The sequence below is a fragment of the Cavia porcellus genome, unplaced genomic scaffold (genome assembly GCF_034190915.1).
Source record: "Cavia porcellus strain 051 isolate PalLab524CR breed Dunkin Hartley unplaced genomic scaffold, mCavPor4.1 scaffold_5, whole genome shotgun sequence".
Taxonomy (NCBI): Eukaryota; Metazoa; Chordata; class Mammalia; order Rodentia; family Caviidae; genus Cavia; species Cavia porcellus.
Genome location: NW_026947488.1, coordinates 50,357,895 through 50,383,577, shown reverse-complemented (window position 1 = coordinate 50,383,577; position 25,683 = coordinate 50,357,895). Strand labels below are relative to the sequence as shown.

General features: G+C 42.0%; 1 protein-coding gene across 3 annotated transcripts in view; it reads left to right on the top strand.

Annotated features, from left to right (window-relative positions):
• The window catches only part of Stk35 (serine/threonine kinase 35), a 176,830-nt gene extending 152,062 nt beyond the window's left edge, over nt 1–24,768 (top strand). For 2 of the 3 annotated variants that reach the window (XR_010047544.1, XR_010047541.1), the window contains one exon: nt 15,938–24,768. The gene's annotated coding sequence lies outside the window, so the exon portion shown is untranslated. The remainder of the gene's footprint in view (nt 1–15,937) is intronic. The other variant, XR_010047542.1, reaches the window with a different exon arrangement.
• Nucleotides 24,769–25,683: the final 915 nt, after the last annotated feature.

Here is a 25,683-nt window from a genome sequence, read left to right as displayed (position 1 = left end):
CCCATCTTGAACCCATTAATCCCATGGTTTTACTTTATAAAAGTCCCTGGTAAAGACAGAGTTGTTGGCAACCCTCTCGGGACTCCTCCTGTCTCTCTGACAGAAGCTTTCTTTTTCTCAATAAATATATTCCACTCTTAACCTCAATTGTTCCTAAAATTCATTCTTTGATTTCAGAGAATACAAACTTTTACCGGATGGACATAGAGTAGGTCTGGAGTTTCCTTCCCCTGTGTCACCATGATTATGCTCTTACCTGCTTTGCTTTTCTCTTTTTCCTCCTCTTACACAAGCTTCCTACACCTTCCCTCTTACAAACCTTCTTAGCCCTCTTTTTCCCTTCACATCCTGTGTTGGAGTCCACAGGCTCCCCAGGCTGGGGAATTTGTTAGGACTCGTGGCACTGCACGCACTGTTGTACTCCAAATGTGCTTTATTACAGAGAAAGGACACAAAGCTAAGCAGTAAAGGAATTTGGGGAAGGTGCCTGGGCACAGTCCAGAGGCAATCAGGCCCATGCTTCCAGGAATCCACCCCTAGTACAGGCATAGTTGACATGCTTAATTCCTCTGCCAGCAATTTGCGATAAGAGATGTGATATATTGGCTACCAGGAAAGCTCAGGCATCCAGGGCATTTGTTGTAGTCAGACAGGTAGCATTGCCTAGCACATACCAAAATTCCAGACTCCCAGAAGCAAAACAAATGTTCCTCATAAATCATATTAATACAAAAAGTTTAGCACAGTGAGCCCCTCTCTCATCATTCAGCCAGCAGTGGGAAACCTCCTCTGGGTCTGTCTTCCGAAACTCACATCAAACTTGCCCAAGGCATTTTAGAGCAAAATCTTTATCAGCAGAGCCTCCTGCAGTAGAATGAGGCCAATCTGAAGTACTGATCTCCTTTATCCCCTTCAGGTGTTTTGTACTTCACCACTTAAGACAAATCCTACCCACTCATCAAGATGTTTTAGAAAGTGCTCAAGTGGTGCTCCTTTCAGGTTAAGTTGTATAAAAATGTTTTTCTGTGAAAATACGATTCATCCCTTGGAGGTCTGGGTGACAGTTGGGGTGATTCTAAAAAATGTATAGTTCTCATTGCTAGCTGGAGCACACTAGTTTTGAAACAACAGAGAGAAATCAGAATCCGGAGATGCAAGGAGGTGGTAAGGGCACTGATGGTTTTTGACTTTCAGAAGTATTTCTGAAAGTTTCTTTTCTTCCTGAAGCAGAAATTCTGCACTGCCTTTCCGAGTTGCTGGGAGGGCTTTGAATTCCACTGACTGCAGGATGTGTGATTAGACCTGGCTGCAGACAGCAAAGCTTCCCATGCAGCACACTGCTGGACATTGGCCACGCTGGCTAGGCAGGTACCCTGGTGTCATCAAAAAGCAAACCACAACTGCCTCAGGAAGTCCTGCAGCCAAGGACCAAACAGAATTAACTGGATGGACGTAGAGGCCTGTGGTGGGAGATCCCATGATGAGTTCCAGAGCTTCTGTCTGGCTGAGGTAGGCCCTGTATAGAGCATCCTCATCATTGTCAATTTAGTGTTTAGAATGTGCTTTCTGGGGTGTAGCCATCCTGATACATCCAACTCTGCACTGTCTCAGCCCTGGAAGGCTTATGGGTCAGTTGCAACCCATTGGCCAGACCCGTCCTTAACCTAAATTGATGCCTTGGGTCAGGTGAAAACTCACAAAAAAGTCTCAGTGTGGGTCTACACAACCTCCCTTCCCCTTTGTCCTGCAAAGAGGCTCCAGATGCATTTCATAGCCATACTGGCTTCCGGCTTTGAAGGAGTGTGGCTCTGAAGCAAGAGGAGGAGCAAGGTTTCTAGAATATGCTTGCAAATTGCTTCTGATCCCAGATGCAGGCACTGCCCTCAATAGCAATGAAACTTTTCCAAGAGGGACTGAGAGCCCATCTGGCAGGAGAGGGTAAAGTGATCACAGTCCCTCTGATGTGCCCACTGTTACTTCCAGCAGTAATGTCTTAAGATAGAAAGCAAGTAGTCTCTATATCAGAAACACCGAGCTATCAGCAGCTCCACTTCAAAGGATCCCGCAAGGTCCCAAAGGGTCCCTTTCCTGTGGACATTTGTATGTCACACAGATGGTCCAACTAGAATCCATAATATTCTTATGGTTTTGTACCCCCAAAAGGGATGTGATGTATTTACAAAGTCTTGTCACCAACCCTGCACCAGGAGCAGATGGTATCAGGCTTCAGTTGAGAGTTATGTCCTGGCAGTCAGGATGAAGGAGCTCAGGATTGCAAAAGGCCCACAGGCATTGCTTTGATAGTAGAAAAGATAGTGTTACAGGCAGCTGAGTTAGTTAAAAATACTATGGGCAATGAGACTGGGCTAGATCTTTGAAGGAGCCAGTGCAGAAGTCCAGATACCTTGCAACTGTGGAGAAGACAGACACCTCCTGCTGTGGGCAAGGCCTCAAAGCAAAAGACCAAGCAAATGCATCCACATCCTAAGGACTGATATTCTAAATGTTCCCTATCACCCTGAGGAAGTCAGGAGTCACCATTCCAATCTGAGGAATCTTCCAATCTAAGGACTCTTCCTTAGGAAAGAGTCACAGATGTCTAAGAATGCCCACTTTCTATGTGACTTGCTTCCCCATTTGTTCCCAATTTAATCAATTTTACCTGAACTATCAATCTTTTTTTTTTTTTTTTGGTCTTTTTCCTTTTTATCGGTACCGGGGATCGAACTCACGACTGCCTGCTTGCAAGGCAGGCGCTTATGCCGCTGAGCTAAATCCCCAGCCTGAACTATCAATCTTATTGGCTAACCATAGTTTTGTCCCACTTCATGCCCATCTGCCTTGTTAGTTTCCAGTTTTCCCCACCTTAAACCCATCTTACCCCATGATTTTACTCTATAAAAGTCCCTGGAAAAGACAGAGTCTTTGACAACCTGCTTGGGACCCCTTCTGTCTCTGTCAGACAGAAGCTTTCTTTTTCTCAATAAATATTTTCTGCTCTTAACCTCCATTGTTCCTAAAATTCATTGTTCAATTTTAGAGAACACCAACTCTCAGACGTAGCAGGTTGGGAGTTTCATTCCCCTATATCAATAGGACACTGGAGGCCAAAACAGCTGCAGCTGGTTCCGGGTACAGAAACAACCAAGGATTTTCTTGTTTGTTTGTTTGGTGCTGGGGATCGAAACCATGACCTTGCACTTGCCAGGCAGGCACTTATGCCACTGAGCTAAATCTCCAGCACCACACCCCCCCGCGCTTTTTTTAATCAAGGTTTTTCTAAGTCCTAAATTTATGTGCTGCCATTCTTAGAGTCCAAGGTGACCCAATGAAAAACATGTACAGCAGGCTAGAAAATCAGCTAAAGGACTGAGATTTCACAAAATCTAATATGATTTACAAGAGATTGTTAGCAACAAAAAACTGCTTTTTTAAAACTTATCTAGTGAGTGGCTCTCATTTATGTAGATTATCTTGTTCTAGAAGCTCCAATAAACTAAAGTTTGTAGTTTCTAATATTCAAGACCTTAAAAACTAATTTGCTCGTGAGTGGCAAATAGCAAGGAAATTGTAGCGCACTTTTTTTTTTTTTTTTCAACTTTCCCTGATTGGAATGCTGCTACTATTCCTGAAATTAGAAAGCTGTTAACACTTTTCATCAATTCCTACCAGTCACAATCCCACAAAAAACCCTGGGACAGAGTCCCTTTTGTTCTCACTGCAAATATACTCAAGCTCCTGCTGGTGAATTTAGCACTTACAGGGTTAACACAGCTGCCAAGGACGTCAGGGCTGGAAGGCAAGAAAGAGACTGAAGAAAAGCTGCAAGCTCTCTCCCTCTCCTTCCCTCTCTGGTTTATCTAAGCTTTGCTCCTCAGAACTAATTTTTTCCTCCCACGTGGAGGAAATAGAAATAATAATTTCTAACATTTTGGGTTCACCCAAAGCTCACTATTTGGAACAGTCTGCCCCTTTCCCTCCTTACCTGGTGAAGAAGACAAAATCAAAGGTGTTTCTCCCTTTGGCCAGCACCATCAAGAGCAGCTCTGGACTCCCACAGCCAATTCTTCTGGAGACGGAACCAACATTTTCCAATTCTCTCAAGTAACTTTGACCTTTCCTGACAGATACTCATGAGCCACAATTTTATACCATCCATATCTCTGTAGCCATCCTGATATCCAATAGTCATCTTCTGTTATCTTCATCCCTCCTTTTCCCAACAGCACTTGCACCGTATTTCAGAGTCAGGTCCCCTTCTGATGTTCTGTGTTGGCCCTCAGGTTCAGGAGGACACACAAGACTTAGCATACCATCTTAATCAGAGCTGTGATATATTACACTGAGAAGCTCCAAAGCAAAACCAGTGAACATCTTGGAACCTTTTACCAGTGAAGTCATGAAAGGACACACTTAGATCCTCTGGCCACAAACTGACAGGGTGTGTGAACTGTGACCAGTGGATCAGTGACCTGAGTTCTTAGTGGGATTTTCAGCTGAGTCCGGAAACCAAACTGACACAAGACAGATTCACAGGGAAAGATCATGCCTGTTTTGTTAATTCTTTATATGTGCACCAGAGCCCTCACAAGAAAAGAGACTCAAAGAAATGGCCAAAGCAGAAAGCTGTTACACTTTTTAGACTAAGAATGATAAATCTATGAAGACATTACAGTGGGACAGATCTAGTGGGACAGAAGCAGTGAATTCTAAGGTCACTAAGAGCTGTGGAGGCTGTAAAACTAATGAAGATAAAGGCTATTTGTAGGTTTATTTGTGCTGCTTCACTACAGAAGCATTCTTGCTGTGTGTGATGATTCTTTCTGCATGTTGGAACAAGGAGAATATCTTTCTCACAAAAATTTTATTGCTTGCTACATGCAGGGAAAGGCATTCAGCCAGATCTTTCTGCAAGTACAACTTCTTAAGTGACTTAAGCCAGAAATAATAAATATGCCAGGTGTTATGTCCTTGGCTTCTTTACCTACTTACCAGCCTAGTTATCCAAGGACTTTCATTGGCACTGATCACATAGACACTGCTTCCTAGCATGTGCCAAGCTCCCAGCTCTCAGAAGGAAAGCAGGTGTTCAGCATAAACCACATAGTTAGTACAAATGGTTTAGTACACTAAGCCATTCTTTCCGTTCCAGAAGTGGTGAAAATCCTCTCCCAAATCTCAAGTTTCCAGACATCAATCAAGAGCCAATCCTGAAAGCAGGTCCTTCTAAGGGTGCAGTCTTAGGCACCCTTGTTAACTCTTCTCTAAGTGATATCTAAAAAGGAATGAAAGCAAGTAGGAAAATAGCACAGACAAGAGAAAAAGTAATATGAGAAAATAATGAAGCAGGAAAAGAAAATGGGAAATTTTTGTTGTTGTTCTGTTTTTGATACAGGGTCTCACCATGTAGGTCACTATGTAGCCCAGGCTGGCCTTAAACTCACAGTCATCCTCTTATTTCAGCCCCTCAAGTGCTGAGACTGTGGGTGTGTCCCACCTATAATCTGGATGGAAAATGGGAAAATACTAAATCTGAAGATGAAAAATAGAGAAAACAAACTCTTCTGTAATAATGTCATAATCCTGAACTTGTACCATGAGGGATCAGATCATTCAAGTCCCAGGCGCATGATGCTGGACGATCCCACTGAAATATCTAACAAGTCCCCTATTTTAACATTGCGTTGTAGTAGAACTCTTTAGTTAAATGAAACTTGACTTAGAAGTCCAACCAAGACATAAAATTTGAAGGAGCCAGGAATGTAGCTCAGTGGCACCGTGCCTGCCTGGCAAGCATGAGGTCTTGAGTTCAATTCCCAATTAAAAAAAAAAGACATACAATTTGAGCCTTTGAGCCTAGTGAGAGGGGGCATCCTCATGCTCTGGAGGTTTTATGAAGGATAGGTAGAAATCACCATTTACTATCATCTTATTTTCCACAAAGCTGCCCTAACAAAGGGCTCACAGGCTCACGCATACACCCCATTTATTTGGAGCCCCAACTTGTTAAATAACTGTTGTTATTTTTAGTAAAATTCTAAGTGTCCCTTGACGAAGATATATTGCAGTCAGTATTTCCAAGTAATCTCCAGATGTGTCTGCTTGTTCTTAAAACAGATTAAAAATACATAAACAGAAAGTCTGGCACTTGGAAAACTCTCCCAAGTAGATCATTCTGTTGCAGTTGATCATGGACCATCAGCCTGTCCTTTAAGGGCCAGTAGTCTTCTCTTATTCAAGCCCTGGCTTCCCTGGCCAGCGTAACTGATCTTCTCCTCCTGTGGTGTCCCCACTTTTTCTGCAGTGGGCTGGCTTTAATAGGGGTGGTACACATGTTTATTCCTCTCCCAAGACAGGTGCCATGCTTCTCACCTGTCTTTCTTGTGCGTTGCTTCACTGGGCATGCTGAAGGCCCAGCTGATCTTTCCTGAATTCTACTGATAGAGCTGTGGTCCATCATGCCCACCCTATTAACTGAACAGAGGAGGTCAAGTCTAATGACCATAGAGAAGTAGCTTTGAAAAATATCTCTTTACTTTCTCTTTAATTTTCTAGCCTGGAAGTTGCTTATAAAATTGATGAGGAAAAAATGAAGCCTTCTAATTACATGTGTTTCATGTATTTTTGTTGCCTTCCAGAAACTTCTCTAGTCTTAAAATACAACCCTTCACAGTAGCCAAAGATCCTAGTGTTCTGCCCAATGTATGCTTTGACCAGTATAATTTTTTACTTCATCCTGACTGACATTGAAAATATTTGTGATTTGCTCTAGAGCCCAGTTCTCTATAGTGGACTATTAGATTTAGAATAGACTTTAGAAGACATTGAGTCCAGTTTCCTGCCCAGGTCCCTTCTGTAGCATTTTGATGGTCAGCCAGCTTGCCTTTCCATTTGTCTCCTCTGGATAAGGAACTGACCTTGGATTCTCTAGGTATGAACCTAGAGCTTGACAAAATCCCGTGAGAACACTCCTTCCTCTAAGCTACATGTGATCTCTGTACCACTTGCCCTTGGCCATAGCTTCTGGGGTTTCATGGGAGGCAGCTTACCCTTTGAATAGCACTTCTTTGGTTTTAGGGTATGCACCTCTTCACCAATTTTGATTTAACCTACTACATTCATGAAGGATCCTGTGCATTTTGTCAGAGTAGAGAGTGTGTTGGGAGATAATACACATTCAGTACAGTCTAATTGTGACCTATTATACACTGACATGTTTAAAGAAAATAATTTTTTTGTTTTGAAGGGAAGAAAACAAAACAATAAAACAGAACAAAGCAAAACAGCGGGAACAATATTGAATTTCAAAAACAAGACAGAAAGAAATTCCACATAGTTGCTGTATTGCATATTGTTATACTGTAGGCAGAAGCTCAGACTCCCCATCCCAGGCCAGCAAAGTCAACCAACAAATACAACCATTAAATTTTTTTTGTACCTTAGTTGCTATCATTCCAGTTTTTGTTCCTCTGAGTCAGCCGGTTGCCTACATGGTCGGGGGTTCTTGTCTCCTAGCCTGTGTGCCCGCTGGCTCATGGGAAGGGCAGGCTGACTTCTCTGTTCTTTTTCTGGCCCATGGCCACCACTGGTTTCAAAGAAAATAATTTTAGAGACAAAATCACATGAATCCATTTAGATGACATTCTAGGAAAAGCAAACTTATAGTGGAGTTTCCAAAGCAGGTAAGTGAAGGCCAGTGGTCAGAGAGATGACCAGCCTGTAGAACACAAAGGAATGTTTTGGCTCCATATGCTGTGGTGATGAGCCAACCACTACACATTTTTAAAACTTCGTTGAATTCTACACTTAAAATGGCTGGGTTTTAATCATACGTAAATTATAGCTTATAGGGAACCCGTCCAAGAGTCCCGATTGTCAGTATCAGGAACCTGGCCAAGAGTCCCGATTGTCAGTCTCAAGAATGCAGCAAGAAAAATAAAAAACAGATACAAGTACAATATTACAACAATGACTGGGAAATCAGTGTTTCTCCATCCGACCTCCTCACTCCCAAAGCAGCCACTCTTTACTCCCTGCGTCCGGTCATAGGTGGGGCTAGTAAAGGATCACAGCTCATCCCAAGACTGAGACTCAAGAGGGTGTAGATAATCTTATACTTAGAAGTATCTTGAGTCTAACCCTGAGATGAGTCACAAAGACATAGACGATCTTACGCTTTACACGAATTAATGGGAAATCTCAGATGGGTGGTACCAATAATCCCAATTCTTTTTATACCATGGAGAAATAAATAAAACTAACCATTGTGAATTTGTGGTTCCCAACAATAGCTCACTAGGTAACAGGACATTTCTAAAAGGAGTGAGACAACAGGAACATCCCTTCTCTCCTCCCTACCATTAATTGTTCTGTCATTTAAAACATGGCGGTGGAGCCAAAGCAAGTTGTTAAAAAGAAAAGCATAGATTTTATTAAAGTATAACAGACATTCAGAAAAGCACACAGTCATTAGTGTACAATTCAGTGAATAGTCGGAGAGTGAACACAGTCATGCACCCACCCCCTACACAAAGAACAGAGTGACAGAATCTCTAAGCCTCCACTTGTGTCCCTTCCGGCCAATTCTCCTTTATGTCTGGTTTCTTTTGCTCACTATGATGTATGGGAGATTTGTCTGTGATGTTGGGCAGTTTGTCCATTGTCTCTGTTGAGTGTTCATTCTAGTTGGGATTGAACTGTTTGGTAGTATGAAGAATGCTGCTATGAGCATCCACATTTGAAGAAAGAAATGGCAGCTGTATTAATACAAAACTGATAGAGAAATTTGTTCTGGCATAGTGGCTCCTGTGCTTTCATGGGCTCTAGGATCTTCGTATTATCCTTTACAGCACTGGTACAATGAAGAACAGTGTGGATCCCCTCCCCGTGATGCTTGTTGTGCAGTAAAAAGACCATGGTCACAGCAGGAGTGTAGAATGCTTGCACAGGGCCTACTCAGACTTGGGGAAGTGCTAGAGGGCTTGCTCAAGAAACTGTCAGGACCCAGAGCAGCCGGAGCACGGATTGTGAGGATGAAGGTGGGTCAGTAGGGAATGCTGCCTGGAAAGGAGGCCCAGAGGGAGAGCTTAGGAAGATGTTTGAATTTCTCCTAAGACGGAGGTCTCTGGGAGGGTTTGAGGGATGGGTTGCTATGTCCTACTCTAAGGAACACTAGATCTGTGGTGTGGAGGCTGGGATGGAGGAGACAGGTCTAAAGGCAAAGAGGGGAGCTAGGTAACTACAGCAGCAAGAACTCACCTGAACTAGGAGAGTATCAGAGGAAGTGAGTAGAAATGGATGAATTCAAGATATCAGTTTAGAGGTTAGAATCACTAGGACAAGATGAGCCATCATCTGTGAGGGCTGGGGAGTTAAAGGAGCCCCGATGACCCTCGAGTTTCTACTTGGACACCACTATCATAACAGAACCACCATCTATCCAGTTATCTGAAGTCAATCAGCTCATGACTCATCCCTGTTTAAGACCTTTCTAATTCTACTGATTTCAGAATTTCCCTGTTCATAATTCTTTGGACAACAGCCATGAGTAGCTTTGGCCAAAGTGTGTGGCTATACTTGTTAGAGCTGTGGGTTTCGTAGTTGTAGTTGTTCGTATAGATTTATTTTGAGCCTTAGGAATTAGTGCATTTGAAAGAAACAATAATCCAGGAATGGTGGTACACACCTGTAATCTCAGTACTCTGGAAGTAAAAGGACTGCAAGTTTGAACTCAGTGTGGGAAGTTTAGCTATTTTGCAAGTTCCTGTCTCTATTAATAAAAAAATTAAAAAGCAATGGGGCTAAAATTCAGTGCAAAGGACCTACATTCAATCCCCAGTACTATGAAAAAGAATGGAGGACGGAAAAAAAGTAGGATGGAAGAAAGAAGGAAAGAGACAGAGAAAGAGAGATAAAGATTTCAATCCCTGGTTAAAAAAAAAGAGATAAAGAATCTTCTCTGGTGCAGAGAGCTATGTACTAATTCAAGAAGCAACCTGGGTTAAGGGGAAAAGCACTAGCCTGGCTTAGCAGACCTGGGTTCAAATCCTGGCCCTGCCACTCCACATACTTCCCCTGGGTCTCAGTTTCCCAGTTTGAAAATGAGGGAGCTGGCCCAGATGACCTCTAAGAACCACTTAAGCATCAGCTCATAACATTCTGCATGTTTGGTGAGCAGGGAATGAGCGCAAACACACAGGATTACAGTGTAGAGGCAGCCTGTAGGCCAGTTAGTGTGACTCTAAATGATATGTTATTCTTCTCTAGTGCAGTCCCAGCTATAACTTACGTCAGTTGGGACAGGCACAACCCCATGACATTTTTGAGGCAGGAGACTAGAACATGGCAGTGTGTCTGAAAAATTGACCTGCCAACTGCAGAGACTGGTCAGGGCAGCAGCTCCTGAGCACAGCAACTGACACCAATCTTCCAGCATGAGATCAAGGACAGCCTGGCTATAATGCCAGGAAGAAGTAGTAAAGATGGCAGCCACTGGCTTGGCCACCACTGCCCTCTTGTTCCTGCGGTGGCCTGTTCCACATGCAGGGTGTAGCTTCTCTTTTCCTTCAAGCACACTTTTTCACTTTCCCTTTTTCTTTTCTTCTTTTTTTGCCCCAAAATAAATTGCTAATCTTTGGCTTTCACCAATTGTCTTAAACACTGCATTGAACAAGGACAGCAAGATCCCGAAAAATACTTTGGGTGCCTAGAATGCAAATCAGAATTCTGCAGTGGAGCTGCAAAAAGAAGTGTCCCTGGGTGCTCTCCACTGCCTAGAGGACGCTGGGTGGTCACTGAGGAGGGTGTTCCCTGCAGGAAGCCAGTGGGCAGGACTGTGGTCTCAGGCTGGGAACTAATTCTGACTCCATCTCTAAAATGTACTCCTGGTGCCACAGAAAAGGAAGTCAGAGAAGCAAGGTAGGAGTTCTAGCTTTTCCCTCTGGTAGCCCCTCTCATCCCTCAAAGCACCTCCTCATTGATGGACTCCTCATAGCGCCAGCAAGGCATTGCATCCAGCATTCCCAGGGGTGACATGCCGTGCTACAGGTCCTGTGAGACAAGATGACAGGAAACACTCAGATTATACCGGGTCAAGGGATGGAGGAGCTTTGTGAAGGCCTTCATGAAATAGAAGCCTCTGCTTTTCATTGTGGCTTCAGTTTCATCAGTGCCTGTCAACACTTACTGTACATTTGCCCTGAGCCAGAAACCACACCTCTCGTGAGGTGTGGATTTGCCCTTTGGCCTCCAAATGCCTGGAGGACACACACAGGAATGAGTGATCAGTGTGGGGTGGCAAGTTCCACTGCCCAGAGCTGGGCCATTACAGCCTGCCAATCAGTCCCGGAAGTGTTCCTCAGGGAGATGGCGAGCTGGGAAAGACAGGCTTATATCATACGGGTAGGAAAGTGTGTGTGGTTGTGAGGCAGGGCAGTACTGTCCTGGTGTCACGACAGGGTTTTATATGGTGTGAAGACCATATCCACCCATTACTTCATTTGGTATCGACACGATACCAGTGAAGAAGTTCACAGATCAGTTTCCTCTTAGATTTCCTAACCTTCTAGAGACTGAGATGGAAAATGTCCCCCATCACTACAGTGAGAGAATCAGGGACCTCACCTAACACAATTGTTGAAGCACTGTTCTGTGTGGCTGGCATCTCTATCTGTACTCCCTTTCAGTCTTTCAAGTAACTTGTAATACAGATAAGATCTCCTCTATTTTAGAGATCAGATTTGACTTCACCAACACTGGCACACACAATGGCCCAAGCAACAACCAAACATTTTAAACACTTTTGAATCAAGAATACAGTAACTAATAGTCTTTCCAAAATAGGGCTGGGGGGCTGGGGGGTTAGCTCAGCGGCATAAGTGCCTGCCTTGCAAGTGTGTGGTCGTGAGTTCAATCCCTGGTACTGATAAAAAGGAAAAAGACAAAAAAAAAAAAAAAAATAAGGCTGGGGATCAAATCTTTGATAAGTATCTCTACAAAGTGTGATCCAAAACACAGTGCCTGTGGCCACACAGTGCTATCCAGAAGGAAGGCAGCTCACAGAGACATCAGGGTCTCCTCATCACATTACTCCCCAGCGCTGTCACTAGCAATCTCTGGGTTCTTTCCCAAGTCAAAAAGACCATGAAAAGTAAAGATTTTGAATTAATGCAAGACGTTAAGGCAGCCACAACAGTGTGATTTAAGACACTCACAAAAAAACACTTCCAGGGGCCAGAGATTTAGCTCAGTGGCACAAGCACCTGTTTGACAAGTGCGAGGTCGTGAGTTTAATTCCTGGTACCAAAACAAACAAAACAAAACCTTCCAGAACTGTTTCAGAAAGTGTCAAGAGTGATAGGATAAGAGTGTTGGAAATGAGGGAAGTACTCTGAGGGGAATTAATGGCCATTTGTCTTTTACTCTATAAATTTTTTAATTTAAGCATTCACCAGTGTTTGATACTACCAGGTATATGTGAGAGAAGTTGATAAATTGCAATATCCTATTAAATGTCAGGTATTATGGTGATTATTTTTATTAAAGCTAGTTCATCATAGGTACACTATAAAAATACTTCTCCAGTTCATGTGTTTCTGTGCCTGTGGGGACTGGGATGGCAGGGAGTCAGATTAGATGTCTCACTGCCACCCACCCCCAGCTACTCACGCCTCAACAGACTTCCCAGCTTTTCAATTCTGTGAAGAGATTGTGACCGAAACTTTAGGGAAGGACTCATGGTGGTGAGAAGAGGGAGAGGTGTATACTTTTTGTTGGAAAGAAAATCATTACCAGGTACAGGGCACACACCTGTAATCTGAGCACTTAGGAGGCCGAGCAGGAGGATCACATGAGTTCAAGGCTAACCTAGGCTGCATAAGTTCAAGGCCAGCTTGCACAACATAGTGAGACCTCGTCTCAAGAAAGGAAGCAAGGAAGAAAGAAAGAAACAAAGAAAGAAAGAAAAGAAAAGAAAAAAATTCCCCTTACTATTACTTTTCTGGGTTCTTGGGTAACCTGATGAAATTATTTTTATGGAAAGGTTAACAAATAGATATACAAAGAATTAAAATGTGTTATATACTTATACTAACTCCCCATAATTAATGTAACAATTATGTACTACAAACGTACTAAAGTTTTTTGGCTTTTTTTTTTTTTTTTTTTTTTTTTTTTTTTACTGGTACCAGGGATTGAACTCACGACCACGCACTTGCAAGGCAGGCACTTATGCCACTGAGCAAAATCCCCAACCCTAATATTAAAAATTTTTTAAAGGTTAAAATTCAATATGAGCCAGGTGTGATACAGCACATCTGTGATCCCAGCACTCAGCAGGCTAAGGCAGGAGATTCGCTATAAATTCAAGGCTATCGGGGCTACATAGTGAGATCAAGGCCAGCCTGAACTATATATATAGTAAGACCATGTCTCAACCAAATAAACAAACAAATATTCAGTAAGTAATCCTTTTTCCAAAAATTCTATAGACTAGACTGCAGTGCTGTCCAATAGAACTATAATGTGAGTTGTAAACAGAATTTTAAATTGTCTTATAACCACATTCAAAAAGTTAAAAAAAAAAAAAAAAAAGGCCGGGCGTGGTGGCTCATGCCTGTAATCCCAGCACTCGGGAGGCTGAGGCAGGAGGATCCCTGCAAGTTCGAGACGTGGGCTACAAAGTGAGTTCAATGCCAGCCTGAACTGCATAGAGACGCTGTCTCAAAAAGACAAAAAAAAAAGTTAAAAAAAAAATAAAGCTGAGCATAGTGATACACACCTGTAGTCCTAGCACGTAGGAGGCTGAAGCAGGAGGATTGTAATGAGTTAGAGGCCAGTCCAGCCCAAACTACACAGTGAGATCCTGTCTCAGAAACAGAAAAACAAACAAATAAAAAAAGTTTTAAAAGTACAATTAGTTTTTTTTTCTAAAATGTAAGTGTTGAAGTGCAATTAATTTTAATATTGCATTTTACTTGCATTATATCTAAACTGTTACCAACTCAACATATAATCAATATAAAACTTACTAATGGGAGATTGTCCTTTTCTTCATTATAAACTTTCAAAATGTGTGGCTGACTTCTAGGTCATCTTCATGTGGATCAGGCCCATATCAGGTGCTCTGTAGCCACAAAGCTACATGAATCGCCATATTCTAGGACCAGAACTTCACAAGGCTTGATGAAAGTCCCTTTGGCTCGAAAGAGTAAAACATGACTGGAATCCAGCTTGTTTCTTAAAGGGTACTGAATTCATTCAGCCATTCATTCACCAAGTATCTGTGGAGTACCCACTCTGCCCTGAGTGACAGGGCAAGTCACTTCCCTGCTCAGGGTCTCCACTCTGTATCACCTGGGAGAAGAGTAAGATACTCATTGAGGAAGAAGAAAAAGGTTTGCAGCAGCCAGAGGAAAATGGCTCTGGAAATCATTAGCTTACTGGCAGAGTCTTGACAACCTCCCAGCACCAATCACTTTCATTGATTGTGTGGATGGAGCTCTCACAATGTATTACTAATGTCAAAACCAACCAACCCTGCAGGATTTTGCTAGAGGAATTCATCACACAAACCTTGGCCACCGAAACAGTGATTATCATGCTCGTGGTGTTTCCCTGAACTTGATTTCTCCACCAGCATTTAATCTGCCATCCTCTTAGGGAGGTTCTAAGGAGGAACTAATAAAACTCATCATAAATCCCCAGAGCTTTATTTGCTCTAAGTAATTGTTGCCATCCATCAGTAGGTTTAACTGTGGGAAGATGTCTGGGAGGTGTTGCAAGGAGTGGCACCATGGCTTCACACTGTCATTAGGCTCAGAAATAGAGTTACATTCACCATCTCACAGGTGGCCCTGATGTAGGATGACTGCAGTTGAAACACAAAGAGAAAATGGATTGACACTTGCTAGGAACTGAGGGACATTTGCCACTCCACACAACTGGACTATGAGGAGAAATAGTTTTCTATTTCTGTGCTGGGAAAATGATTCTACACAGATATTTAAGAGGAGAGAAAATGACTGGGAAAACAGAAGTGTTAGAAACTTATTAAGTAGATAATGATCAGAATATCAGGTATTATCGCTTCTGGTTACAGCCCAAACCAGGCACTAGTAATTGTCATGCACAGAAACAAAAGAGACATTGCAATTGCTAATGCAAATTCAGGTGACAAGCAACATTAGCATATGGCCTTTAGCTTTCCAAAGTGCTTTTAGAACATTGCTTCCATGGAACTCTGGTAAACAGGCTGTGGATTATGACACTCAGTTTACAGAAAATGTGAGGGAGGCTGATCAGTTAAGTAACCAGATGAATGTTATGGCACTAATGAATGGCAAAGATAACTATACAAATGCATGTTTGTGTGTGTTTATCTTCAACCCATCCTCCAGCTTCCAGTACTTCCTCCAAATAGAAAATTAGCCCTGATGTTTTATACATCTTTAAGCAAGTGTGGAGCTCCTTAGAGGGTTGCGTGTCTAGCAGTTACACAGACTTCTGGTTAATTCAAGCACAGAAGGAGTTAACTGCCCTCCATCCTCCATCCTTACCTAAATACATATACTTTTTATTATAGAGATAGAAGACTATAGAAATAGAAGACAAATGCTGTCCTTACCCCAAAGAAACATCTGGTGTTGTAATCCTAGTCCTTACCACTACTTTACCAAGATTCACACTGATATGTGTTCAGTAGAACCATGCCTGAGATTTTTGTTTGGTTGGTTGGTTGAGAAAACCAGGTACCCCAGGCTGGCTTCCAACTTGCAGTGATCCTCCTGCCTCAGCTTCTTGAGTGCTGAGATTATAGACCTGTGCCACCATACCTCGCTGGAATTTTTTATCTTTTCTGGGCTAAAAATATTGCTAATACTTTCCCTCTCTCTCTCTCTCTCCCTCCCTCCCTCCCTTTTTCTCTCTCTTTCTCTCCAAGACAGCACCAGCTAATCTGTTTCCAGTCAGCCCTACAATCACAAGAGGAAACAGTTGGTGCTCCACAGTGTACGTGTTGCTAAACTAGAATGTTCATGCAGGTAAGTCCATTCAATGCATTTTTGACTCATGATGTTGTCAATTTACAATAAGTGTATTGACATGTAACCTCATTGTAAGTCAAGGGGCATCTGTATTTTAGTACTATCAGACAGAAAAGAAGTGGAATCATTGCTAAGAAACACTTCCCTAGAACTGGACATAATAGACTCTGTTAGGAAATTAAAAAGTATGCTAGATTCCATACTATATGTAACAACTCTTGCTTTTTACAGTGCACCTCATAGTTTATAAAACATTTTCAGAGACATAGCTTCAACCAACCCATTGAACAATTCCATAACGTAAAAAAGTCTTGCATACCATACTTTGTGCACTGTAAGCAATCAAATATTTGTGAGGCAAGTAAACAAATTAATCTCCATTTTACAGCTAAGAACACTAAGTTCCAAAGCCTTGAGCTATCTGTCTTAGTGAAATCAACAAGATGAAACCCATATTTTCTGAGTTCAAGTCTGATCACGTTTCTAAATTTTTCCTTGAGATCTGGTTTTGGGACAAGTACCATGAAATATTACTAGGGAAAATAGTCAAATTTTCCCTGCATGGTGTGCCATGACATAGGAATTTGGGGGTATCCAAGTACATGCCCAATCATTCCCAATCACTTACATTGCTATAAATTAAATCATTATTCTGTTTCTCTGGAAGAGCCATAAAAACACCAAATTAGCATTCTACTTCCCAAGCAGCCCAAGGCAGGGTGAGATGGCAGTGAACAGGAGCCAAATTTCTAATTATCTCATTAGGATCTCTAAGCCAAATAGTTATTCCATAAGCCAATGATTACAAATGTAGAGTAATACCAAGGAAAATGGAAAAACACATGATGAAAATACCCCAAAGAAACATCTGGTGTTGTAATCCTAGTTCACAGACCAGGTGTCTCAACAGAGAAGAGATCTTACTTATTGCTGGAATTTGAAGACTGAAAAGAGAAAACATAATAGTAATAAATGGCTTCAAAGGTACTTATTATTACAACTCCAAGAAGAAATGAATGGCAATTAGTGGGGAAGAAAATGATGCAGAGGTGTCTAGGAAACTATTCCATTACTACCTTTCAGAAAGATTCTAGCCCACTGCACAACCTCTACCATGAAAGGCAAGCAACTTCTTATGGGGCATTTTCCAGAACTCAAGTTTCCAAATTGCAAAAGTTCTTAAACTGATCATCTGGTGTAATAACGCAGGCCAACCTAATCTGCCAACTCTCCTCATTTTTGCCACTGTCATGGAGCATCCTTTTTTTCTTCAGGGCTAGACAAATTCACCACCATGGGAGTATCACTTCCCTGTATTCAAGTACTAGAAAGTCTTGCCCTTATGCTGAGGCCAAGCCAACAATCCAGGTATTTCTACATTGGAACTTCTCCAAACAAAGCAAATTCTTCGGTGTGACACTTCATCAATTACTAATCATGATGCTTCTGTCCCCATCAGCTAAACATCTCCAGTCAGAAGGAAGTCACTTACAGCACTCCCCAAAAGATCTAGGTTTCCGGATATGTCACCATGAGAGCCATCTTTCTGGCCAAGTTTCAGGACTGAAAGTTGGATATTGGGCTCTGAGAAACTCTGAACTGCAGAGGGCCCATCTTTTAGGGTAGTTTCACAACCCTTCCCTGCCCTCGAAGTGGAAGGATGGTCTCTGATCTCAGGGCCAAATGCTGGAGAATTGCTCGGGCACCTGGCCAGGTCCCTGGGCTAAGTTGTTAAGGCAACTGGCAGCAGCATTTCCATAGCTTAACAACTTAAACTGTTGGGCCAGACCCTGCCTCCTTTGTACCTAAGGACCCCCAAAGAGCACAAAGGGCACCCTCTCTAGAACCCTTCTAGAGTAGCTGGCTCTCCCTCCCTGCGGGTTGGGCAGCAACCCCATCAGGCCCACTTCTACCCCAGCAAGTTTGTTGTACTTTGTACTCTGCCTGCGGCAGGTCCCACTCATCTTGAGTCTCTTCAACACAAGGCTCCAACCTCCAGAGAGAAGATGTGCCCAGTAAATGGCCAGGTATTAAAAGCCTGACAGGACAGAGCAGGACATTGAAGGGCATTCAGTATCTGCAGTGCTGTGATGCTAACCCCACCTCCCTCCCACAGAGCATTTGCAAAACTTTGGAGCTGAAAAAAACATCCTAAACCTAACCTCTTTCTTCTCCTGGATGAAGAATCAGGCCCAGAGAAAGACTGTGGCTTGTTCAAGGGCATATGGTGGCACAGAGGTGTAAGCATTCGGCCTTGTTTCCTGTAACCCACTGTAAAGGCAGGAAAACACAGGGTGTGTCCCCTCTTCTCCCACTTTGACTCCTTTAATGGGTGTGATATATTGAACATTAACTGTGGGCTGATAGCAGAGCAGGGACATGACAGACCTGCAGTGCTGCTCTTCCAAGTGTCACTTCCATTTATAACGCTGTCTGACTTAGCCAGGCATGTGATCCCTTGTGTTTTGTGATGGTTCTGGGGTCAGACACTTGTGTAGCCTCCATTGCAGAAGGATTTCATGCAATGTTAACAGAAATAAAAAGAATCTCTGCCTGTGCCATCCACTTTTATCACTGTTACAAGACAAAAGATTTGAGGGATGCTACTGGACATGGAGCTAGGTAATGTCTGCTATTTATAACAGGTGTGTGGGTAAGAGAGCAGGTGCTCCAGATTCGCAGGAAATGCCTCACAGGAGTGAGGGTCTTCACCTGATCACTCTGCACAGAGGGCCTCTCCCGCCCCAGGCCAGGGCCCCATTAGTGCCACCACCACCCTGCTGAGAGGTTGCCTCTCCACCACCTCAAGTCTTGTTTACCTCCAAACCTAGCTGGTGGTGGATGGTAAATTCATTCTCAGTGATTGAGGTACTGGGCAGTCTACTGAGACAGGCCAGGAGTGAGGCTGTGGCATGTGGATATTCTTCAGCTTGTCATATTGCTTAGGCAAGCATCCTGTTTTCCTCTCCAAACTTAAAATAAAGCAGTCTGGTAGATGAGTATATTACAGACTGATCTATAAACACTGCTTTCTTGAATATTTATAGTCTCCCTGGGTGATTTGGTGATGGACACACTACAGCTCCCTTTGGAGGTTAACATGCATATTGTGATATTAAAGACTTTGAAAAGTCTTGCAATAAAAGCATCTATTTAATTTTATTTAACCAAGCTCCTTCAAAATCTTTTGGCCACCTCTTCCTCATATCTGAGGAACTGGAGTTCTGAAACATACAAGCTGGAGAGTACTGAAAGAGGTGACTTCTGAACCTCCTTGTAATCTCCCGTATCTCATCTAGAGAGGAGGAAGCATGGGAAAGTGGAGTGTGCAGACTATGTAATCAGATAGGAATGGATTCAAGTCTTGGATTTGCCTGTTAGTTGCATGTGGCCTTAAGCAATTTCCTCAAGTTTCATCATGTGGATTTTCTCATCTGGAGAAACAGCCTCATAATACCTGTTCATTGTGGTAGGTTGTTGAGAGTAGTCAGTCAGATTAAGTTGTGAAGTGACCAGAACAGTCTTTGGAACATGATAGGCCCACAACAAACATTAGTACCTCTTCTCACTTCCCCTATTCCCTTCTTCTACCTCCAAAACCCAGAGCCGGCCCTTAACAAGGCAGAGAATATAGCAGAGGGAAGGCTAAGCCTAAGGCCTCACATGGCCCCATCTAGGCTCTCAGTTTTATGGGAGGACCATACTCAGCAGGCCCCTTGTAGGGAGAAAAACTAAGGTGAAGAGGCCTCGGGATATAGCAGAGAATCCACTTCTTTGCCAAGCAAGTGGGTCCTTCCTGTGCCAGGCAATTAGGTGGTGTTGGTGAAAAGAGGAGATAAAAGGATGCTTTGAGGTTGTTTTAGAAGAAATGCCACTCTCCTAAATCCACTACTTAAAACTGCAAACCCATCCTCAAGGCCCCATGTGTGGGCAAAACCTTTTGCTGGCACAAGCTGGAACCTGAGTGATGGCAAGGAGAAAGGCTGGGGGACCAAACTGAAAGGGTGAGACTCAGAGACCCCTCAGGAGCGTTGGCACTGCCATGGCAGTGGCAGAAGCTGCCTCCGAAGCACAGTCACCCACTGACAACACAGATCAAGTACCGGGTTTGCACCAGACACAGCTTGACTCTTGGAAAGAAAAGGAGGAGTCTGCTGGGGAGGGAAAATGGACCTGAGGCTTGGCTCCGAGAGACTAAACAAATGAGTTGGATGAAAGGCATTTATTCTGTGGACTAATCCCACTTTTGTGTGGCCTTTTCCTGCCCCCTTTTCACTGTAGGACAGAGTCAGAAGATAGAGCATAGCTTTGGAGACAAAAGTGGTTTCGAGTGTCACTCTGCCTTTGCTGGTTTTGTGATCTTGGGCAAGTTTCTTAACCTCTTTGAACTATAGTTTCTTTGTGGGTACGGTAAAAATAATAATCCCTACTTCACAAAGCAGTGTTTTTTTTTAATGGAAAAAAGTAAAACAAAATTTTATAACAAGATGGGAGAATAATGATGGTTAACACACTGCATATTATTAACTTTAAAGTAATTACCTAGAGTACAAGATATGGGCATAAAATATTCTCATTAATATTAACACAAACTTTCTATAGTATAACTAACTTGCATTTTACAGAGCAGTTCTGAGGACCCAGTAAGCTACTGATGGACCCCAAAGTATAGCACATCTAACCCTGTCATGGGAATGAACACTTTTTAATTCTCATAGCTACTTGTTCATTTTCATGTAATATACCAAACTCTTTTATGGATGTCATTGATTAGTACAAGAGTAAAATCAGTATACAAGCTAGAGGGGGAAAAAGGGAGGGTTGATTTTTTTTCTCACTGCTGTGTACTGAGCCTAGAACCCTTCCACTGAGCTCCCTTCCCAGCACTGTTTTACTTTTGAGACAAGTTCTCACTAAGTCTCTAAGTGGCCCAGGATGAGTCTGAACTTGTGATCATTCTGACTCAGCGTCCCAGAGTGCTGGGATTCTAGGCATCCATACCACAGTTGTCTAAAAGGGGTTGAACCAAAGGAAAATATTTAGTAAACTATTGTATAACGAGTATGCACAAAATGGCAAAAGTTGTGAAGATCCTACTGAAAAGGTCTGAGAAACTGAATTAATACTGAACCAAGTATGGGGCTGGCACATGGCAGGACCTGAAGGTCGTTTCTCCTTCCTGCCCTTTTCTTTTTGGGAAAGGAAGAGAAAAGAGGAGGGAGGAAACAAACTACATCCTTTACCTCCTCGACAGATGTCTATTCCAGGCCTTCCCTTCATATCCAGAGCTTCCCTGTTGTGCCATGTTGTCTCCATTTCCCCCCGAGCTGCAGGGCTCAGCTGTCCACCAGAGCGTTCTTCTTGCCTTTAGTCCTCTGAAACACGCAGGCATCAGAAGCACTAAGGACTACGCCAACTCCTCACCCTCCACACTCCAGCATGACTTCCAGAGCTTCTCAGGAAGTAAACACTTCAACAGATGAGGGCAAGGATGAGGTACTTAAGGAAGGAGAGAAGAAAAGAACTGAGGAGAGAAAGGGTGCTGGATTAGCCTAGTCAGACTCTGACTCTTAAATTTTGTGACCATCATGAGATGCCTTCATGTTTCCTAAATGTGCTTGTCTTTTTTCTCTCAAGGAAGTGAAAATTCAGAAAGAAAAAATGACTTGTCTAAGACAGCAATGAGTATCCAAACTTGGAGGTCTCTATTCTTAGTCTTTGCTTTCTGTCACAGTAAGGAGTCAGGGCTTTGCAGCTCCAGGAAAACAAAAGGAAATCTCTTTTAAAATAGGCTCAGCTGTTAAAAACAAAAGAAACGCAAAATCTATAGGGCTAAATAGCTCTAAAATTTGGACCTTGTCAGGTCAGGACGCAGTCAAGACAAGCACTATAGTCTTCGAGTCCGTATCCTTTCTCTGCCTTCTTAGCTGAAGAATCCCAGTTTTTCACAGGATGGCAATATGTCCAATTCAAAACTATTTTCCAGCTTCCCTTGAAGCTAGAGGGAGAAGCATCTTGCAATTCTGAGCACACTGAGTCGACAGCAGAATTTATTAAGATGGACTCCTGTGAAGTTCCTTAAGTAAGCTCTAATAAGTTGGCCCTTCTGCCTTCTGGCCAGTGTTTTACCCCCAAGATATGACAGCCATCTGTGAGCTGGAAGCCAGACAGGGCCATAGTTGAGGAAAGCACTGATAAGAGCTGGACGGATCTACATGACTCTGTACCAGCCCTGGGCATGTACCCAGACTTATCACCCAGTAAGATAAATATCTTTGTGTGATTAATCCACCATTCCTCAGGTCTCTTGTGACATGCAGTCAAATAAAATTCCTAATTTAATATGTATTCAGTAAAATGACAGAAAGAGAGAGAGAGGGAGAGAGAAATAAGTGGAAGTAGCCATGCTCACTGACAGTCTCTGCACATGCAAGATGTTCCCAAGTAGGGTGTAGAACATGAAATGGTGTAAAAGCTGAAGACAAGGTTGAGGCTTCTGATTTAGATTTAGATAAAAATCTGCTTTAGATTTAGATAAAAATCTGCTTTAGATTTAGATAAAAATCTGCTTTAGATTTAGATAAAAATCTGCTTTAGATTTAGATAAAAATCTGCTTTTCCCAAGTGAGACAGAGGCAGGGCTTTGGCTAGAACCTAAGTCTTCAGGCATCACAAACATAGAGGTCCAATTTGACCTGGGATGTAAATGTTGAGGACAGAGAATCTGGAAGCCAGAGGAAGTTCTCCCAGCCACTTTTCTGCCAGGCAGAAGGTCAAGAAAGTGTTTGAGTCTGTCTTCGTTACTTTTCTCTCATTGATGAGATGAAATTCCTAACACCCAAGGTTAAAGGAGGAAATGTGTATTTATCTCACAATTTGTAGAGGTTTCTGTCCATAATTGGCTGGCTGCACAGTAGGGTGGCTTGGAAGAGGAGAGCCAGTCATGATGGGCAGAAAGCAGCAAAGCAACAAGCAAGAGAGAAAAGACTCTTTGTCCTTTATGTATTGTTTTTAGACTGCTGAGATTAGAGTGGTGCCAAACCAATCAGTGCACTGATCTAGGAATCGCATAGTTGTAGCCCCAGCATCTCACATTCTAGATTCAGCCACCTCTAAAGAACAGTAACACGGCATAAGGCTTTAGGGAGACATCTAGACACAAACCATAACAGGGCCTACTGGAAACAGACAAGAAATTGTTTTTGTTCATGCTATGCTTGACTGAAAGGAAGAATCCCACTTCTCATATCCCTGTGCTTGGCCCTATATTATATTGCTATGTCACAAAGAGTGAGTCTCATTTGGACTTTCCAGATTCCTTTCGTTCCAGCAAGTTGAGCAAAGCGGTTTCCCAGAACATCACCCCACTTCCTATTATCCACATTGTCTTCTAGTAAACAGAGTTGCAATCTCATTTGCAAATGACTCCTCCATCTTAAACTCATTAGCATCCATCCGTGCTGTGAAAGCCCATGGTATGCCAGGACAAGCCTTCACTTCGGACATTTAAAGCTTTGTTTATTATGGATGCATGAAACTGATATTTGAAGCCTGCTGCTTGGAAAATTTTTGCTTTGTCCTTGGGAATTAAAGAACCTTTATTATTAGGTCAATGTGATGAAGGCTAAAATTCTCAGTTAAATCCAAACAATAGCCAGTAAATTCTCAAACTATAAAATAATACACTAATTAAAATCTCTAGTGCTGAATTCTTTCAGTGACACAAGGTCAAATTAGAAAGGAAAATGCACCTTTTGCACTTATTCATGACTACTGTCCTTGAAAAGGAACGAAAGAGCTTGGTGAGTAAGCACGATGGTAGATGTTGGTCTGGTAGGCGGCTAATGGGGAGAGCTGGCTGTACCCCATCGGTGAGCCTCTCCCTGCGTGTACATTCACTGTGCTTCTTTCTTTCTTCTGCCTGACAAGCATGACCTGTCCTCCACTGTTGCTTGTTCATATCTGTCTTTTTTTTTTAACTTTTTATCAGTACCAGGGATTGAACTCACGACCGCCTGCTTGCAGGGCAGGTGCTTATGCTGCTGAGCTAAATCTCCAGCCCCTCATATCTGTCTTTTAAGGCGTGCTCTGAATGTTTTCTCTTCCACGAATCTTCTCAACTTGGTAGAAAACCTACTGAGCCCTCTTGCATATTTTAGTTCTCTACATTCTGCTCTCCTCTCCTCTTGTTGTCAGTTCATTAAAGGAAAGACTATTTTATTAATTCATTTTTAGAAAAAGAAAAAAGAAATTTACTTTTCTTTCTTGTTACATACTTTTTGCATATCCATTATACACATAGGAAAATACAGCAAAACCAAATCAGAGAATACATTTGTGTTTTGTTGTACAATATCTTAGGATTTTAAAAACTCTTATGTTATAAAGATATATCAAAATTGGATCACATTGTATTATGTATGAAATTTTAAAATCTACTTTTTATATTACAATATGTCTTTAATACCTTTCTAATCCAATATGGTTATATTTTCCTTTACTTTTTTTTTTTTGTCTTTTTCCTTTTTATCGGTACCAGGGACCGAACTCACGACTGCCTGCTTGCAAGGCAGGCACTTATGCTGCTGAGCTAAATCCCCAGCCCCAATATGGTTATATTTTAAATTAAAATGTTGCTCTTTTTAAAAAATGTGCTTATCACAAAAATTGAAAGGAAATGTGAAATATATGAAAAGTCAAATAAAAATTTTTTTAATTTCACATTACAGCATGTAGTCTTTCATATTTTTTCTGAGATCAAGTGTGTGTTTTTTGTGTATCATGTTTAATATATATTTATGTAAATATGTGCATTCACCCATAGTTGTAGTTTTTACTTAATATAGTATATTGTTAATATCTTTAAGTCAAATAATTAAGATATCTATATCATCCTTTTTAGTATCTGTGTAGGTAGTATGTGGATCTGCTGCAATATCTATAACAAAGCATTTACATTTTCCAGAAATGCTTAACAAATTTTATGCATCATCCAAATATATGTGTTGATATATTTATGCACCTTTACAGATTTTAACACAAATTACTCTCCATGAAATGTGTTCAGCTTTTAATTTTACAAATTTTTCAGAGGGCCTTGCCCACAATGACAACATAGCTATTAGATGAATGAAAGAGATTCAGAGACAATTACTTTCCCATCCCTCTAATCATTCTTTTTTCTTTTTTCTTTTTTTATTTTAAAGAGAATAAAACCAAGCAAAATAAAACAGCAAAAGCCAATAGAACCAAAACCATGTGACACAGGACTTCAAAACAATATGAAAGCAACAATGGTTACCATAATGCCTCTTGTTGTCTTTAAAATAGCTGCCCATACCTTCAGACACAGTAAAAATCAAACAAAACAAAACAGAATAAAGCCCAACACAATAAAACAATGAAAATGATACAAGACTTCAAAACAAGAGACTAGGGAATTAACAGTGGCCACCACCTTCAGAAGGAGATTCCCCAGAGATGCCACACTGCTTACCATGATCCTCTGAGTAGATGATCAGATTACCAGCATTAGGCCTGCAAAGTCAGTGAAGCACTAAACACTACAAGCATTAAGTTGTATTTTACCTCAATAGCTATCATCGCAGCCTGTGTTTCTCCAGATCAGCCGGTCGCTTACAAC